Source organism: Tamandua tetradactyla, chromosome 26 (genome assembly GCF_023851605.1).
Source record: "Tamandua tetradactyla isolate mTamTet1 chromosome 26, mTamTet1.pri, whole genome shotgun sequence".
NCBI classification, from domain to species: domain Eukaryota; kingdom Metazoa; phylum Chordata; class Mammalia; order Pilosa; family Myrmecophagidae; genus Tamandua; species Tamandua tetradactyla.
The window spans coordinates 41,004,140-41,025,083 of NC_135352.1; the positions used below are offsets into that span (position 1 = coordinate 41,004,140).

Sequence of the window (20,944 nt, forward strand, 5' to 3'; positions counted from 1 at the left end):
AATATTTATAAAGTTTTTAGCACAGTAACGTCACATTTTAAAGTCTCATTATTTTCATTATTAGTAATAGAAAAACATAACAGAAACAATCTAAAATTTATTTAATTACAATAAATTTGTAGGCAATATGTGATTGCCTTGGGATATAATATGTTGATTTAGTTTTCTAGCAGTCTTTATAAGAAAAATATGAAAAGGAAACGGGGCTGGCAGTTTAGTTATCTGTATGGATATGAGGTGTCAGCTTTAGGAAAGGCTATAACCAGATTCCTGGGATGTTTTGTCCCATGGATTGGGCTGTCACAAATTTTGCTTTAAAATTAAAAATTAAAATTAAATTTTTATTACCCTGTCTATAATAATGGTTTGATAGCATTGTGGTGATAGAAACAATTTCTCTAGAAGAATGAAATGGTTTCAGAAGTTCTGTACACACATTCATATATCTTTGCAACTTTTAATTAAAAGAATATAAAAAGCAAAGTTCATTGGAAAAATTATCAGTTTAATTTAACCCTCTATGATAATTTAATATTTGTATGAGCAAAGAAAATAAAAGCAGTACTTTAACATTGCTTTAGGATATATTTTTTCACATATAAATTATTTAGCAAAAATAAACCATCTATCAGCTTAAGAAAAACTCAAAAATGAAGAAAGAAACTCCCTTTAAATTGTCCAAATATTTCATTGTGAATTCAGCTGGAATTAAATTTATAATGCACACAGGAGTTTGAAAACAGAGCTGCATAGCAAACTAACACTGTATCTGGGAAACATTTTCAAAATCTATTTGTCTGTGTGGACATGCTGCCTTTAACTCTTTACCCCCATCCTTACTATTCTCAGGTGCTCACTGAAATAATACAAGGGGTATATTGATATTTACAAAAGTGCTCCTTAACACTACATGCCAGTAGCATTCAAGAAACTGCAAAATAAATGTCAAGAGAGAGTAAGTTGGAGAAATTAACAGCCATCTCAAAAGTCCCACTTGTGGAGCACAGGGGCAAAATGGCAGAAGAGGAAGTTGTACAAATTGCTCCCTCCACTAGGAAAATGAAGGAGCAGAAAAGACCACAATGGAACCGCTGGTGGACAACCCTGGCACCAGCGTGGACATTTAGAGCAAGTACAGGAGGACCAGAAGGTGTGAGCTTTCATAAGTGGAAGTCTGGACCGGCCACCAGCCCCGTGGTTCAGGCCTCTGACAGGCGGTGTGAAGCCAGCTGCATGGAGGCAGCGCATCCCAGATTCCGGGAGGGGCCGGGTGGCGCCGAGGAGCCCTCCCACTCTAAGAGTTGGGATCGAGGGTCCATGTCAGTCTCAGGGACCCCCGGTGATACTACCCTTAGTTTCTCTCAGACAGGATTTCTCTGGCCTTGGCCTCACACCAGCATCTAAAGGAGATAAACAGTTGCCTCTTTATCCTTCTTTTTTTTGGTTGGTTGATTTTTTTCTTTTATATTTTTGGGTCTGGCAGATCCCAGAGGGATCAAAATAGAATTAATATTAAATAATATTAAGACATTTTACTTTCTTTTTCTTTCTACCATCTTCACTTTCCAAATAGTACTTTAAGTTTACAACACATCTCGATTTTAACCGAACCCATTTAAGTACACAATGAGCACACGGGACCAGTGTCTACCACATTAGACAATGCGGTTCTGGATTTAAAAATATGTGTGGTTTAACATTAACAGTGAGAAGTCAGTGTTCTGCTCAGAAGTCTCTACCCTAGCTTAAGAACATGCAATTTTAAGTTTTTCTTAGTGATCTGTTTACTATTTTATACTATTAAAATCGTATTGCATCTGTAGTATATTTGGCGGTAAGGAATTAGGCAGTGGTATTATTTCTCAAGTGTTAGCCACTTGTCCCCCAGATGTTTTATTTATTAAATTCAATATTTCTCTACTGAGTAGAAATTACTTTTAACATACTGAAATTGATCATTCTTTCTACTTTGTAGACTTTCTAATCTGTGGCAATGACATATCTCCCCACTTTAGTACTAGAATTAAACTTTATACTATAATTGTAAATTTATGTCTCAATGTGTGTGTTTTCTTAATGTTGACTGGGAATAATTACACAGTCAACTAAAACCTCAGCTTTTTGTACATGGATTGTATTTCTTCCAGATTTCCTTAAATTGTATGCTTTAAAAAGTTATTGCAAGGTGTTATGTTCTTTGATCCTCAAGTTTCTCTTTTACAGTTTGGATGGTGATTTCAATCTTTGAAAACCTAATATTGATGCAGATATCCAATGCATTAGCGATTTGTCTTAGCTTTGCTTCACTTAAAAATTAAGTGAATATACATCTATACAATAAGGAAATCCTGAGATAACCATGGAGTATGGCATGTAAGAGCCGTAGAACAGACTGGTATATTACACATGGTGTTTATCATAATTCTAAGATCTCTGTCTTCCTGACAACACTCTGAAGCCCTATCTTCATAATGTGCAATTACTTCATTTTATTCCACAATTTTTTTTAGAAATATTGTGGGTTTACGGAAACATCATCCAAAAAAACAGAAGCTTCCCATATACCACACTATTACTAACACCTTGCATTCCTGTGGTACATTTGTTACAATAGATGTTAGCTCATTTTATATCTGTACTATTAACCATGTCCATGGTTTAACTAAGGGTTCACAGTTGGTGTGTGCATTACATGGATTTTTAAATGTTTATTACAGTAACACATACATAATGTAAAATTTCCCCTTTTAAATATGGTTCTTCAGATATATAACTCAGTGCTGATTATTACTTCCATGAAGTTGTGCTCCCATCATCATCACCACCACCCAAACGTTCTATCATCCCAAAGAGAAACGCTGTATATTTTAAGCCTTAACTCACTTTTCCCTACCCGAGCCCCATCCACTCATACTGTATATTCTAGATGATAATGCTATAAGTTTGCTCCTTCTGTTTCATATCAATGTGATCATAAAAGTATTTGTCCTTTTGTGTCTGATTTATTTCATTCAAAATAATGTCCTTAAGGTTCATCCATGTTGTCACATGTATCAGTACTTCTTTCCTTCTTAAAGCTGAAGAGTATCCATTGTATACATAAATACCACATTTTGTTGATCATTTATAGGTTAATGGACACTTGGGTTGCTTCCATATTTGGCAATTGTGAATAAGGCTGCTATGAACAGTGATGTGAAGTGTTCTGTGGCAGTGCAATGTTCACTGCTACATAAGTAGTGGTGACTTCTTGCTTTCAATATTTGTGGGAATATACCTAAAGAGGGATTGCCAGGTCAAATATATAATTCTATACTCAATCTTCTGAGGAACTGCCAAGCTCCCTTTCACAGCATATGCACCATTTTATATTCTCACCAGCAATGAACATATATTTTTTTATTTTTCAACATTATTTTCAATACTTGTAATTTTCCGTTTATTTTAATAGTAGAGTCTACTGAGTGCAAAATGATATTCTAATTGTGCTCTTGATTTGCATTTCCCTAAAGCCAATTATGCTGGCACTTTTTCATGTGCTTATTGTCCATTTGTATATCTTCCCGGAGATATCCCCATTCAAGTCTTTTACCCAATTTTTAATTGCCATTTGTCTTTTCTTGTTGAATTGAAGGATTTCTTTATATTTGCTCATATGAAATAATTATTGGATATGTGGTTTCCAAATATATTCTCCTATTGTGCAGGTTATTATTTTACATTCATGATGAAGTCCTTTGAAATACAAAAGTTTACAATTTTTGAGGAGGTCTAATTTATCAATTTTTTCTTTCCTTGCTTGTGATTTGGATGAAAAGTCCAAGAAACCATTGCTGAAGACAAGGTTCTAAAAATGCTTCCCTACATTTTCTTCCAGGCGTTTGGCAGATCTGGCTCCTATAATTCGGTCTTTGATGAAGTAGGTGTCCACCTTTATGTTTTTACAAATGGAGATCAGCTTAGCCAGTACCAGGTACTGAAGAGATGATTCTTTCCAAATGAGTGGGTATTGCTCCCGAGTCAAAAATCCGTTGGCGATAAACCTGAAGATGGATTTCTGAGCTCTCTATTTGGTTGTTTGCTCCACATTTCTGCTCTTGTTCCAGTACCATGCTGTTTTTGTTACTGTGGGCTTGTAATTAGTATTTAGATCAGGAGTTCTGTATCCTGCAAATTTTATCCTTTCAAAACGGCTTTGCCTTTTCAGGACCTCTTACCCTTCCATATATATTTGATTGGATCTTTCATTTCTGCAAAGAAGTTTATTAGAATTTTGATGGGGATTGCATTGAATCTGAAATTGCCTTGGGTAGAACTGACATCCTACTGATAGTTACTCTGCCAGTCCATGAACACATATATCTTTCCATTTATTTGGGTCTTCTTTGATTTTTTCAGCAATATTTTTTAGTGTTTTACATACAAGTATTTTACAATTTTCATTCTATTTATTCCTGAATATTTGATTTTTTAGTTACAGTTGTAAATGGAATTTTTTTATCTGAATTTCTTCTTTTGATTGATCATTGCTAGTGTATAGAAACAGCACTGGTAATTGGATGTATGCTGCCACTTTGCTGGTTTCTCTTATTAGGAGTGTGGCTGTGGATTTTTCAGGATCTTTTTTACATCAGAGCATTTTATCTGTAATAGGGAAAGTTTACTTTTCCTTTCCAATTTAGATGCCTTTTACTTCTTTTTTCTGGTTAGAACTTCCAGTACAATGTTGAATAAATGTGGGACAATGGGCATCCTTGTCTTGCTCCTGATCTTAGGGGGAAAGCTTTCAAACTTTCTCCATTAAGTATAATGGTCCCTGTGGGTTTTTCATATATGCCCTTTGTCATGTGGAAGAAGTTTCCTTCTATTCTTAGTTTTCAAAGAGTTTCATTTGTTTGTTTGTTCAAGAATAAGAAGTACTAGATTTTGTCAAATTCCTTTATGCAGCAATTGAGGTGAACATTTGCATTTTTTCTTCCTTTATTCTGGTAATATGGTGTTCCACATTAATTGATTTTCTCGTATTGAACCACACTTACATACCTGGGAAAGTCCCACTTCATCATGGTGTATAATTCTTTTAATGTTGGATTTGGTTTGATATTATTTGTTGAGGATTTTTGCATTTCTATTCATAAGAAGTATTGGTCTGTAATTTTCTTCTCCTATGGTATTATAATCCAGCTTTGGTATGGGGGTGATGCTGGCTCTGTCAACTGAATTAGGGGATGTTCCCTCCTCTTAAATTCTTTGGAAGATTTTGAGGAGGACTGATGTCAATTCTTCTTGGAATGCTTGACAAATCTACTCTCAGAAGCCATTGGCAAACTTCCTCTCAGAAGCCATCTGGTACTGGGATTTTCTTTCTTGGGAGGTTTTTGATTTCTGATTTAATCTCTTTACTGGTAATTAGTCTACCAAGAATTTCTATTTCTTCTTGAGAGGATGTAGATAGTTTTGATGTTTTTAGGAGTTTGGTCATTCCATCTAAGTTATCTTATTAGTTAGTATATAGCTGTTCATAGTATCCCTTATACTCCTTTTTATTTCATTGGATTTGTTGTAATTTCACCCTTTCCATTTCTGATTTTAGTTATTTGCATCTTCTCTCATTAATACTTCCTCAGTATAGATAAAGTTTTGCATATATTATTGGTATTTTCATGGAACCAACTTTTGAATTTGTTATTTTTCTCTATTTTCTTTAGCTTCTATTTCACTTTTCTCTACTTTTTTATTTCCTTTATTCTGTTCATTTTGGTGTATTTTATTATTATTCTACTTCCTTTAGTTTTGAGGCTAAGTCTCAATAGGAATCTTTCTTCTTGTCTTAATTTAAGCATGTGGAGGTATAAATTTCCCTTAGCACTGCTTTTGCATAAGTTTAGTGTATTGTATTTTCATTTCCAATCACCTCAAGTTGTTTCCTAATTTCTCTTGTGATTTCCTCTTTAACCCATTGGATGTTTAAGAGAACATTGTCTAATTTTAACATATTTGTTAAGTTTCCATTTTCTCTTCTGTCATTGATTTCTAGGTTCATCTCATTGTCTTTAGAGAAGATACATTGCATGATGTCAATACCTTTTTGTATTTTGGGGGACTCTTTTTGTGAAATAAGCATATTTTATCCTGGAGAATTATCCATGCATACTTGAGAAGAATGTGTATTCTTGTTTTTGGGTGAAGGGTTCCATATTTATCTATTAGGTCTAATTGGTTTAACGTATTGTTAAGTCTTGAATTTCCTTATTGATCTTCTGTCTGGATGTTCTATCCACTATTGAACGTGGTATATTAAAGTCTCCTACCATTAATGTGGAACTGTCCATTTCTATCTTCAAAATCTGCCAATATGTGCTTCATACATTTTCAGACTCTGTTATTAGGTGCACATATGTTTATAATTCTTACATTTTCTCTTTGAATTGACACTCTTATCAGTATCAAATGATCATCTTTGTTTCTCATAGCAGTTTTGACTTAAAGTTTTATCTGACATTAGTGTAGATACCCCAACTCCCTTTTGGTTACTATTTGTATAGTATATTTGTTCCCATACTTTCACTTTCAACCTAGTTATGTCTTTGAATTTAGGATGCTTGTCAGGTAAACAGCAGAGAGTTGGGACTGCTTTATTATCCATCCTGCCAGTATCTGTCTTTTGACTGAAGAATTTAACCTGTTTACATTTAATGTCAGAACTGATACTGGGGGACCAAAGGCCACCCACAGAGCCAGGTCCCCAGCAATTTGCAGCAGTTAGTGATAAGCAGTGATGGGCAATCGGGGCATGTCCCTCCGCCCATCTCTTGGGCAAATGGATTTGTATAAGCTTTTCTGGCACAAGCAAGTGACACTGGGGGCCAAACCCTACTGCTGCCTCCCACAAATTGTGGGATGCCAGTAACTGCCATATGGAGTTTTCAGTTGACTGGTATTTACTGTAATTTACCAGCCTCTTTCTTCCACTTTTCCCTGGACACTGTACAGTATCCTACTGGATTCTGGATTTTCAGTATATTTTATTCAGATAGCTGCTGTCCGTTTAATAATTGATCTGGTAGACGGACTGATACCTGAAGCTTCCTAGCCACCATCTTCCCATAATCCTTAGCCGCCTCCTTGCAAATAGTCCTTTGAAATACTATTATATCAACAGCTGTCATCAGAAGTGTACTGAGGAATATAACTATCATTTCCAGAGGGGGGGGGATCCTGATAAGTACTTGGGTATTAAACGAAAGACACCAAGGACCCTGAGCTTAAGCAGAAATAATCTATAAAATACAGGTGATAAATATGCTGTTAACCTCTCAAAGTAGAAGAAATAAAAAGATCGTGAAAATTAAGAGTATGCAGCCCCCATAAAATTTTTGCAAGATAACCTCACCATGGGAAACACACAAATTCACAAACCACTAAAGGTACTGCATTCACTAACAGCTTTGTGGGAGTGTTCTTTCCATTTTTTGGAGAAAATCGGTGAGCTCAAGTAACTTTGACAAAAAGAAGCATATCCTCTGTAAGTTGGAAACCACAAAAATTTTGAGACAGTCCCTCAGTTCTCATATGCCATGAAATTTGGGGTTAAAGTAAAGAGTATCCAAATCCCAGCAGGCTAGGTCCAGCTAACAGTAAATTTATTTGTTGGTTATACAATTAAAATATTCAGAAATAAGAACAATAAAACAACTATGCTCATTATTTCTTTGAACTTCTAAGAGAATTATCTAGGCATTAACTATTCATCTTCTTTTCCTTTTAAAACAAATACCATTAATCCTCATTAGATTATCAGTACGGAGACCTCGAAGTGATGGCATCTAACTCGTTTTGCTATTTTACTTCTGAGACAAGTCTAAAGTACTGCACACACCTGCAGGCAGGTCTCAGCTAAATTAAAGCAAATAGAATATGTTTCTAAATAGCCAGTGTCTCTCGCCTTTCTGATGACACTGTTTCCTTATATAAAAAGACAAATCTTGTTTTCAAAATGACTCTTAATTCCAAAATGCTCCCAGAGTCATAACCATGACATTATATATTTTTACATTTTTTGTGCATAACAGTCTTTTTTCATCAATGATGCCAGTCAGTTTTCAAATTTCACTTTTATTCAGAAAAAGTCTTTAATACCAAAGGAATTTTGCTCTTTTACTACTTCCAAAACTTTTCAAATGTTTTTACATGCAAATTATTTTTAAAATCTTTAAATGTACCAAGTGTGCTCTCCCATTGACCACTTCAATGTAGATACAAATGTCTTAAAACACAAAGCAGATTTCTAATTTCCTCTCTTTAGCTGATTTTGTAAGTGTGTTGTTTCTTTTTATGTTTTCTTTGCCTCATAAATGAGGAGACTGACTAGTCATCATTTTTTTTTGGGTAAAAAAATCATAAAGAAGAACGTAACCACATGACAAAATAAAAATACAATCAAGCAACTTAAATCCCCACACAAACGCTCATTTCCATAAAAAAGTTTTGTTCTAGAATACTACAAATGATGTCCTTAAAACTGTCCTATCCATTGCTGTTATCCAGTCATCTGAAGTAAGCTTTAAATCTCATTTTATTTCATGAAGAGGTTAGCTATTAATATGAAGACCATTTTGTCTTCATAAGAGGTTTCATGAGACAAACTGTTACATTTTAAGTGATATAAACACCTCTTTGATTTCTATTGAAATATCTCATTCAAAGCAGCATTCACAGTGCTTGGAAGATAAAAAAAAAAAAGTCAAACTGTTGAAGAAGAAAAAAACAGACACTTCTTAGCTCAGACTCACATGTCTCTTTATGTTTTATATAGTACTGTATATATATAAAAAAATAGAAACAAAATGTCTGATTGTAAGAACCATTTCTCTCTGATACTGTATTTCTTCTTGGGTCACAAACTGTCTATACTGCACAAATTGATCGTATGCTTTTAGTTTGTGTGCAATTTTCACCAGCTGCCTATGTTTTGTGCTCTGAAGTAGCACCAGACAAATAAGAAAAATGCCACTCATAGATTTGCTAAAGAGAAAAATGATCTTTTGATGTTTGGAATAAATATAGTTCAAAAAAATGAACCATCTAAGAATCAAGAAACAAAAGAAGTTCTAGAAAGTTTCTAGCTAATACTTTCAAGAGGATTAAATAAAATCTTACATATATCATACTACGGCATGAATTCATTAGGTCAGAAAAATTAGATCAGAGTGTTAGGCTATTGAGAAAACATGCCTGATGAATACAAAAACACCCTGAATGGAGTGCATGCTAAGAGCTTTGAAAACAAATCACTCGCATCTATATAGAATAAAATATTCTGGGTGAACAAGATATGAATAAAAATAAAGAATTCAAGAGTGCATGTCATGATTCTAAAGATAGAAATTGAGTAGAAAACTCAAAATACAAAATTATCGTATCAATTCCCTTTTTTAATTATGAAATAGAACATATACACAGAAAAAGCAATAAAAAGAAACCAAGTACTTTATAACAAGTAGTTATAGAACAGATTTAAAAATTTGGTATGGATTACAATTCCCCAATTTTCATTTTGTCTTCTAGCTGTTCCAAGACACTGCAGACAACAGAAACTGGAATATAACGATTCAGCAGTCATACTCATTTGGTAAACCCTATCTTCTCTGTTATACTCCCTTTTCTTTTTAAATAACATAATACATAAAAGCAATAAATTTCAACGTACATCACAATATTAGCGGTAGCGCAGAGTTCGGTATGGGTTATAATTCTACAACTGTAGGACACTCTTACACAAGCATCAGTTAGACACTGCTACCTTTCATAACTTGCCAAGCCCCAACCAAAACCATTCCTGCCAATCCTAAAGAATGCCTAGGGCATTATAGAAGATTCTGCAAAGATTCCATGCACCAGGGTAACTTTCCAAAATCTACAAGCTCCAGATATGTCCCTGAACTACATATGTCCTGAAATGCAGAGGGAACAGCCTTTTTTCCAGCCAGTTCCATCCCCCATCTCATATTATCAACAGCCCTTTCCAACATGAAAATATTAAAATAGGCATAGCCCAAGTACCCCTGATGGTGGAGTTATACAGAGAAGGTAGGGTTTAACAAATGAGTATGATTGCTGAATCATTATACTGATATTTTTTTTAGCCTCCAGTACCTTAGAGCAGCTAGAAATAAAAACTGTACAAATTTCTTTTTTTTTGAACCAATTTCTTTTTATAGTTATAAAAATGTGATTTAAGGACTAATTCTTAAAATAAAATATAAAGTGACTATTTTAACAATATGATCCTAAAATTTCAGATTGCAAATTATAGAAACAATTACATCAAGAGGAAGGAAAAGTACTAAATTGTTCATATTAAGCAGACAGATGTCAATTACTCGTTTTCATTAAATAAACCTAACAAGTTCATATTTTGAATACTTCTTTTGTGTAATAAAATTCAAAGTTAAAACTAAAAATCTATCAAAAACATTAAAGAAACATGACATCTTGATTTCAAAGAATATAGATTTTACTTAACCATGTGGTCTCAACATGAACATAGAGGCTGCTTGCCTCGTTTTTCTCTATCTTTAGTAGTGTAAAATGTTTAAGACCAATCTGTTGGTCTGCTTTGTTTTCTTGCCAAAAATTGAAAAAAAAGTTTTCTTCCGAATATGATTCTAGGAAGATAAAAATTGTTACACTCTTCACTTATTTACTCCAAATTCTCAAAAGTAATTTTCCTTGGGAAATTTCTCTGGTGGCTGAATGCCAATCCTCCAGGTAACTGTCTAATGAAAGTGACTGAGTGTGAGAAGTGGACTTTTCAAAGTTTCCAACGTGGGAAACAGCTCAGGAATTTACTCTAGTTAGGTGAGATTTCTACTCCTAGAAATAACTGTTTAAAGTCTTATCCTTGAAAATGTCAAGATTAGAAGTAATTTGATTTTTAACTCCTTTTGTTGTTCTCACAGGTAGTTTTAGACCAGAACATATGGGCTACTTCTTAATGAATGATACTTTTGGTGTTTTTCTATAGGAATTATGGGTGTCAAAATACTCAGGAATTCAAATGCACCAGTCAAATTTGGAAAGTTATATGGATAGCTAACATTTCTATAGTTCTACAGCAATTGGCAAAAATTAAGCACAATCCCCTCACTCAAATATGGAGCATATCATAGGAAGAATTTGGTCATCAGAAACAAATCTGTACAAAGTTACTCTCTAACTTAACATCACTTTTTTTTTTAATAACTGGCAGCTCTAGTGGGGTTGAGTTGTTTTTAGATTTCTCTAGGAAGAATGTTTGTTGACTAATACAGCACATCCTGAAATATATCACTTTTTCCCTTGCATTGATTTTTCTTAAAGCTAGTGGCCAACTAAATATTGTGAACATACTACTGTTTCATTCTCCAAACAATTTTTTCCTGCAGTTGATCTCATTTTCTTTGATGGTTTTGAGACAGTAAAATATATGGCAGCTATATTTGTGATCTCCAATAATTTTTTCATATATTTTTATTCCCTTATCGCATATATGATCAACGGTTAAACACAATTTACTCTCCAGCAGTTTATTCAAAACAGAAAAAAGAAAATCTAATACTTTTATTTTTACCTATCCCTGTCCAGCACCAAGCACATCCCATTGCATAGCTCAGAAAAGGCTTATAGTCTTAAAGTCTGCATTTCCAAAATAACACAAAATAAGATCCTGATTTACCTTATCAAAGAGGAAGACCTCACCAATCAAATGCTCAAATTTGTGATGTCAGGCTAATGTTCTCTTTATTTGACAACCTTCTTTCTGAATTCTGGCACCCTGGCATGAAAGTATCTCTTTAACTATTGTAATCAAACTACAATATTAATAAACATTTCATTTTCCTTTTAACCTTTGTCTTGAGCTGACACTAAGATTTGCACTCCTGTTCTTGCCCAGTGGAGCCATTTCCCTGGCTTCAAACTGCCTGGACCAGTACAATCAAGCAGTAATTGACATTTTCCTGTTCTCAGCTATTAGGCCTAGTTCTGTCTATTCAAACAATTTGAATTGTTTCTTATTTTTTTTGTCTAAAAAACTGCAAACAATTTTTAGGGACAAAGGTACCCACTTTTTCACAGTTGAGTTACCTGGTTTGCCATTTACAATGTGAAAGTCACATTTCAGGCACAGGTTGACAAGTGGCCCTATTTTATATCCCATCTTGGGATAATATCTATTATGTTATACTGTGATATTATCTTGCTTCATCCTTGTGTATTGCCTTTTCTGTGTCTGTACTTTCACATGCAACTCCTGGGAAAGTCAATTATAGGGGCCCTCCCTGCCATTTCCTCCAATTTTTTTTCTCCAAAATGCATATGTTATATACTTATTTTGATTAAAATATGTGCTGCATTTGGCCAAGTGTAAGTTTTTCATTCAAAAAATGACCCAAATTTATAATGTCCCTATTTGGTAACAATGAGGCTAATACAATCCTTCATTTATAGAGTGCCATAGGATAAAAGGGATTATTTTGTTGTCTGGGACAGTGAATTCTTGAAATGTCAATGAGAAGCACAATTCACTTTGAAATTAAAAATTAAAATGACAAAATCAATGGAGAATACAAGAAACACTCGAGGCATCCAAAATAAATTTCCATCGCACCCCTGATTTCCCTTTCTTTTATACTCTTCCCCATTCGCTTTCCTTCAGAAATTCTGAATAATGGTAACTGCTGAAGGTCTCATTTGGAATCCCAGCAATGAGAATCCTCCCTAAGAAACTTTGGTTCTCAGAGTTTTATTCTCCTAGACACACAAGACGGACTATTGAATGGACATCTTGTAAGTGTTATTAGATTTGAATTCCATGTAGTTTGCAGTCTTTTTTGGATTTTTGTAATAGTTAACCCATACGGTAATATATGTCATGCTTATTTCACATGTTGACTTTTTCTCAGTGCTATGTGTTTTCTCATGAGATTTATAATTTTAGAATAATTTTAGCAGAAATTTTTAAGTATGGAATTCCTCAGTTATCGAGGAATATCTAGGGATAGTCTCCATCTGTATGTGCCAAGGTCCTTCGAGTTTCACTGCTCACGACCTATTTACGTTAGATGTTCAGCATAGTCTGAATTTGATTGCCATAATTATGCAAGGCACAGACTAAGCATTCTGACTTTCATGGAGTTTTCCACTCATTATCCACAGTCAATCTGCATCTGTGATTAATACCTGCCACCATTGACAGGTTATAGCCAGGGTTTCAAACCTGCTGGGCATTAGGAAACAGATCTACAACTCAGATGGCAATAGAAGACTGAGCTCATCTATAGGTAAAGATTATTCAAATTCTACCTGTTTGGAGTCATCTTTACAGCACATGTAATAGGATACAAAATAATAGAGACCAAAGATGAGTTTTTTGTAAGTCTCATATGAGAGTCTTTCTTTCTTGACAGTCAGTCTAGTTCCTTTTACTTGCTGTCCATGACTCAATCCTTCTTTGAAGTACCCTTTGTTTACCTAGTCTTCAAGTCAATACAACTTTCTTTTCTCCTGGATTTCAAGTTCTTCTACTCATTCTATCCTTTTTCATTTTTTTTTTTTTTTTTTTTTTTTTTTTTTTTTTAAAGACAGAGAGAAGGAAGGAAGGATAGAAGGAAGGAAGGAAGGAAGAAAGGGAAACATTTTTAAACATTTTCTTGTTTTATTGTATTCTGTTTCTCCGTTTTTGTTACATGGGCTGGGGCCGGGGATCGAACCGAGGTCCTCCGGCATAGCAGGCAAGCACTTTGCCCGCTGAGCCACCGCGGCCCGCCCGCTTTTTCATTTTTTAGCAGGTAATTTTCCCCTTCAACTTTGGTCAACATTCCTTAAATTCACTACCAAGTATTTTTTGTCCCTTACATTAAAGTGTATATAAATAAATATTCTCTGTAATTTTCTCCACCAATGGCTCTAGCTGAATTTCTAGAAACCTGCTTCCAGTTCCTTGTGCTACCCCAAAGTCATCTGCTTGTAGATAACTGGGGTTTGCTGGCCCAAGATAGGGTCAGGCTAGGTATGCCAGGCAGATCTCATTTAAGAAAATGGAACCATGATATCACATCAGGAGACTTCCAGATATTGCTTCTCTCTGGAAAGGAGATTCCTTTCCTTCCCACAAAGGTTCTGCAAAAGTGATGCTAATGCCAGAGGCAACAAAGGACCACTAAGCCTACATGAACCACACCTGAATACTGCTGTTCTTAAGGTGGGTCACAAATGTGTGGGTAGTTCTCTCACTGGCTTCAAGAAAAAGAAGAGTTGCTTATAGGTATACATTGTGTGCCCTTCCCCAGTGACTACAATAGGACCTATTCAGGGCATGGGCTGATATCAGCGGAAAGTAGTCTACAAATGAATGAAGATACCTTTGTAACTAAATTATACTATGAAATATGTATTATCCCACTAAAATGCCATTAATCCTAGTAGACCTATGAGTTTTGAATGACTTCAGAGTCATATAGTGTCTTGTAGTACCCCATCTTTAACATATGCATAAATAATTCAAATCAGCTTTTATGTTAACTGAGTATGTAACCTGTACTTCAGCAAGGAAGAAGAGTAGCTTCTTCCCTGGTGGTGAATCCTTGGTCTTGTTAATAGGCTTAAGAGTGGCTCTCAGCTGCTTCTCCTAGCCAGTTGCTCTCAGTAAAGCATCTCAACATCATCCATTTTGAATCCAAAATGATAGTCAGGCACTCGTCAGAATTCAAAAGGGCAATCAGAGTAACTTTGTTCAAGAAGTCACTGCTCCTCCTTAAATACTAGCTTAACAGGCCTTCTTTAATGTCAACTGTTCTTATGTATAAAATAGCAACTGAATTCTTAATGTCTGGATTCTATTGTTTTATGATTAAAATTATCTGAGAATGAAATAAGAACGTGAATGGGCTTTTTGAGTTGTGAGAGTGCTAGTGAAGACATATTCTAAGTTCAAATAAAGTTTACAGAATGTGGCAGCTCAGTTGGCAAAGAGGACATTCATGAACCCTTTCCACCTGCCTAAGTGTATCAGAAGCTGGAGAGGGATCCCACGACAAGGATGCTGCCCAGGGAGCTGACTGACTGTGACCTGCAATAAGCCATTGAACCTGGGCAGGAGACGACAAGATCCCTGGATCACAGCCCCCTCAGTGTTCTCCTTGGAGTTGAGCTGGGTGGTGTGGATGAGGAGAAAGAGGTTGCCACACCTCCACTGCCAACTCCTCCCATGAAATGAGACCAAACCAGAGCCAGTGGAAGACCTCTGAGAGGATAAGAAGCAGGTGCTGAAAGAAAAGGAGTTGGGGGCGATGCCAGCAAGAAGAAAGACTGTGACACAGGCTTGGAGCATTATGTCAGAGCCAAGGGTCTGGACCCCCGATGTGACTCTAATGGCAGATGTTTCAAGGGGCAGCTACAATAAATGCCAGGACCTGTGCGAGGAGCCCATTGGAGTGGGGAGCGAAAACCGAGAAGATGATGGGCAGATTGCCAAAGCTTATGGCCAAACTGGCAATTCCTACTTCGAAGAAGAACAGTACAAAGATGGTATCCATTTTTAAACAAATCCTTGGCAGAGCACCGGACCCCGGATGTACCCCCAAAATGCCAGCAGACAGAGAAGGTCCTGAAGGAGCAGGAAGGCTGCCCCCCATCCACCCTGACCTGGCTTTGGAGAAAGAGAACAGAGGCAATGAATGTTTCACAAAGGGGAACACCCCAGGCCACGAAGCATTTTACAGAAGTCATCAAACCTAACCTGCCAGATGCCAAATTGTACAGCAATCCCGCTGCCTGCTACACTAAACCCTGGAGTGTCAGCTGGCCTGCAACGGCTGTGAGGAGTTGGCTAGAGCCACCTTCACCGAGGTTTATTCAGGGCAAGTCCCCCACAAAAGCCACGGATGTCTACCAAAAGGTGCTAGGACTGACTCCAACTGCAAGGCAGTTTCCGATGCTGTGTACGTCCCGTTATAACCAAAATGTAGGGCCGTGGGCCACTCAAAGGTGCAGCGGGGGAGTGACCCCCCCACGAGGCTGATCAGGAGGACCTCAGGACGCAGCTAAGGCAAGAATCCTGGAACTGCTCAGAGGACCCAGAAGCCAATGAAGTGGGTCTGAAAGCAATCCAGTGATGACCATCCCTGACTTCCCTTCACCCTCACACAGACAGAGGGTGCAAGCAGACAGAGAAGTGAGAGAAAGGGTGAAAAGAACGTTTTTTCTCTCCATGTCTATACATCGCTGTGCGGAAGCCACAGAGGTGTGTTCTCACAGGGCTCAGCAGCCCCTGCCTCTGAACACAGGCGTCTCTTCCCAGCTGCCCCCAGCTCCCTGTCTCCCCCCTTCCCTCAGTTGCTGTGTTCCCCCATAGTCGGTTAGTCTTCATTTGGGGCAGGGGGCATGCACAGGGATGAGAGGGTGCTCTTTCCAACCTCCAGTCCAAACTGCCTGCACGTCGACATCTCCACGGCCCCTGCTCCAATAAAGCAAGCCAGTCTGGCAGTGCTTAAAAATATACAAATTTTATAAATTATATTAAAATAATGGGTTACCTATTCCACCAGATCATCAAGAAACCCTTCTTAGTTATTTTGAAAACCACTATTTTCAATCATGGTTTTCACAAAGAAGATGTTCCATTAATATTTACTGGACTTGGGAATATTTTTCTGCTTCTGGGAAATACTTACACTCTCTTTAATTTAACAACAAAAACTGTTATTTTTAATGTTTTCTCTTTGGCCATGACTTCCAGGAATCTTAGAGGTTAGAATTTCTTCAACAGTGTGTATTTCTTTTAGTTAAATTTTAAATTAATTAAAAGTTATTGCACATAACTATAACATACATTTGAAATTAAGCAGAATACATGAAACAATTAATGCAGTAAGTTACTGATATTTACTCAATGGTCAATAAATACTTGTTGATTTGGCTTATGAGTAGAAAAGCTATTCAAAGAAACATTACAAATTAAAACAACAAAAAAATCACTTTTGCTAAATAATGCTGGTTTTGTTTCCCTGGCTGCTCAGGCAAATACCATGTAATGGGTTGGTTTAAACAAAATACATTTATAAGGGCATGGTTTATGGTTAGGAAAAAGTCCAAATCATGCTGTCATCAAAGACGATACTCTCTGCCTGGAGCCTGGCATTCTGGGGCTGGCTGCAAGTGGTCTCGGTTCCTGGGCTCGCGTATCCCATGGCAGCCCCTCACCTCTGCTGACCTTTCCCTCCGCTCTGGGTTCCGCCAACCTTCAGCTCCTCGCTTCCCATGGCATTCCTCCTATTTGGTCTGAATTGCATTCTGCTTTATAAAGGACTCCAGGAATGGAATTGAGTTCCATCCTGAGCGAGGTGGGCCACATCTTAACTGAAACAACATCTCGAGATCTTATTTATCATGATTCTATACACACGGGGATGGATTCAGTTTAAGAACATGTTTTTCTGGGGAACAAAACAATAAACTATCACAGATACCAAAATGCTTATAAAGAAGAGGAAAATTAACCATTTTTTAGACTGGCAGACCTGGGTCCTAATGTGATCTCCACTGTTAACCTCGGAGAACTGTATGCTACCTTGGAGAAGTGAAGACGATGGTGGGTGCTTATTTTCTGCACTGTTATAAATCTCTCCTTCTCTAGTTAGTTAACTGTATACAAATTCCCAGGACGGAATCCCGGTGTTAGAGCAGGAACGCAGACAGGAAGAGGTGATTTTGGTTTTAAAAGAAGAGAGACAGACACACTCGGTCAAAGAAGGCTCCACAGGAAGAAGCCTGAAGTCAGTGGACGCCAGGAGAACAGGCGTGAGGAGAGAGATCACCACGCAACAGGAGGCAGAGCTGTAAGCCAAGGAAACCCAAGGGCTGCAGCAAGCCAGGGCCGGACAGCAAGACTTTGAGGACAAAGTCCTGTCGTTAGACCAGCCAGTATGCGGTGTGGCCCATACCAGCTCGGAAAATCGAGACATGAGGACTGGAGTGAGCATAGGAAAGATGAAATACCTACGCAGGACCCTTGAAGTCTGGAAGAAGTAACCTGACCTGGGGTTGTGAAGAAGGAGAGCCAGGCGGTTCCTTGGAAGGGACAGGGAAGTAAGTGGCGAGGGGAGACTCTGCTTCCGGGGGCCTGGCCCCGAGGAGCGGCTGCGGTCACTCCGCGTGGCAAGAACATCAACCTAGGTTGCTTCTGGGAAGAGGGCTGGGATGTGAAGACCTTCCCCTCCCTTTTAAATGAGAACATCAAGCTGCCCTTATTAGCTGCGGGTTAGATCTTCCCACCCATTGCTACCTGATTATCTTCCACAGATTGTGTAGCTTAAGGGCACTGACTTGCACACAACAAAACTATGAACTATCTCAGATACCAAACAACGATGCTGCTGAGTCCCTTCAAACAGCTCTGAATTTCCACCCTCCTACCCCAATGCTACAGGCTAGAATTCCCTAAGAGTTTTCAGACCAGTCGGGGGGTCTTTGAAACATGGAGATTGGGTGATATGGAAGGGAAAGTCTAGATGCCCTACCTAGGGATGACATGGAAATAATCAAACTTATTTCCTTTGCATGTGAAGGGTATTTTTATCAACCTGTTTCCGCATTTACCAAGTGGAGATAACGCAAAGCTAGAAGACAGTTGGGAGGTTTCAGGTAAGTCTGTCTCATCCTGCACTAGGTCTGGAATGCAGTAGGCATTCAGTGAACTAGATAATAATGATTTTATTTAATATGGCCATTTCCTTTGGGCAAAATGATTATGTTTTTTAATTTTCAAATTATTAATTATTTTAAACTAGTTATATAAACTTATATATTCCTGTGGTCTGTGTTTTGCATTTTAAATCTTCTCTTCATCGTTCTCTTCCTGCCTATTGCTTTCCCCTTGGAAAGGAATCTGTTAAGAGATTGAGCAGCTCACCTTTTAAAGGGGAAGGAAAAAATGCATTTGTACCCTCAGTGAAAAAGAAATAAATTTTAATTGCCGCAACTGAAAAAGCTGAGTATTAGTACACTAGGAAAGTCCTGACTGTATCAGATAGAGTACATATGGGACACATACTTCCACTCTGTTAATGATCTATCCCTTATATATTTAAAATATATATATAGTAGGCTATGTTAAGACATTTTCCCATTAAACTGCAAAATTACAAGCAGTTATTGTGCTGCCTAAAATTGTTAAATTTAAGAACTCTAATAAGAAATGTGAATAAGTCCAAAACAATTATTACTCTAGAAATGTGTTAGCTTATACATACAAAAATACTTTGGTCTATAATGCATTCTTGAAAAAAAAGTTTTAAATAAGGCAATATAAGAATATAGTCATACTGATGGCATTGTAGCAAATGCATAAAATTAAGTGGTTATCTTCATAAAATCATAATGATTGTTACCACTTCTTGAGGCAGAATGAGTGGTTAAGAAAAATGTGTGGATTTCAATCTCCACTGCGCCATTTGCAAAACTGTAAGTCACAAAAGCTACCTCAAGTATTTTATGAGGGAATTTCTTGATACCTAATAAATTATGCCATAAATATTAGCTGATATTTTCCACCTGTGCATTCATTCACTCACTCAGCAATGGTTTACTGAGCACCTACTATGCAACAGACACTGAATAAACTGGAAATAAAAAAGAAAGATTTCATTGCTCTTTGGATCTTCAAGTGAGAACTTGTTCGTTCTATGGCATTATTATTATCATTAACTGCCAACTATGTATCAGGCTCCATATCAGCCATCTTGCATATGGCATTATAACAAATTAATATCAACATTTCTGAAAAAAATAAAATACATTTATGTCAGGAAATAATATTTTTCATCAATAAAGTTGTATGGTAAAGAGCCAAGTAGCAAATGTTATTCTTGGTTCTAGGACAAATTCTCTTCAATATTTTGGGTATATGGTAATAAAAACATAGAGTATTCAGAGTTAAGTAATGTTAAACAGTATTTCTCATGTACGACTGTATTGAGTCAGGATGAGAGTGCCTTTTAACATGTGCTGTACCTTGCAACAGGTGTCCTAGTCTTTGTACTGAGTTGACACTCTTATATCATCCTTTGTTACAATCACTAGGATATTATGGGTAAAGGGTCAATGGTACCGTGATGCACCAAGAAATAATCACTGGTTCACACAAGGACCAAATATGTGGCTTGCTTATTTAAGTATCACTTTCTAACCAACTTAATTATTAATCAGAAACACATTAGAGTTTTCTACCTGGTCACCTTCAACCTGCAATGGATTCATTTTCCTCTCACAAATCATCTGAAGCACCAATCAGCTAGATAAAAGTAGTGCTATATGAAATGCTAGAGGTAAATTGAAAGAAGAGAGGATATACAAAGGCGTTTTTAAATTAGAACGTTTTCTCTTGATTTTCCCTCTTCCTGGAATGACAGAAAATCACAGTTTCTTCCTTCAGTTCTTTCTGGTCTTTGTTTGAATACCAAACTATCAGAAACTTCTTTCCAAACCATACTATAAAACATTCAAGCAACAAATGGTATTCTACTCTACACTTTATATTATCCTTTAGTTTTCTTCATAGCACAACAGCTTGTATTGATTCATTTTCTGTCTCCTTATTCCTCTCTAAACATAAACTGCATTTCTGCCTGGAATTTATCTGTCGTTCATGTGTTCTATCTCCAATAACCAGAAAACTGCTTGAGAGTTATTAAATTACTCAGGAAATATTTAGTGAATAAATTAAAGAATTAATAAGAACATTAGACACAGGTCTTTTGTAATTTTGGTTAATGACTGCCTCTACCCAATCCAGGCTGTCCATCAGAGAAAAACCCTTGCTTAAGTGAACACATCAGGAGAATGCCACGTGGTCAGGTCCTAAGAATAAATAGCTGTGTCCCATGAGCTTCCAGGACACATCTTCCTC

At 36.8% G+C, this 20,944-nt stretch overlaps 1 protein-coding gene and 1 pseudogene across 2 annotated transcripts in view; one reads left to right on the top strand and one right to left on the bottom strand.

Annotated features, from left to right (window-relative positions):
• The window catches only part of GALNTL6 (polypeptide N-acetylgalactosaminyltransferase like 6), a 1,241,919-nt gene that overhangs the window by 953,298 nt on the left and 267,677 nt on the right, over positions 1 to 20,944 (bottom strand). The window lies entirely within an intron of this gene.
• On the top strand, positions 1,015 to 17,880 carry LOC143669588 (stress-induced-phosphoprotein 1 pseudogene; annotated as a pseudogene).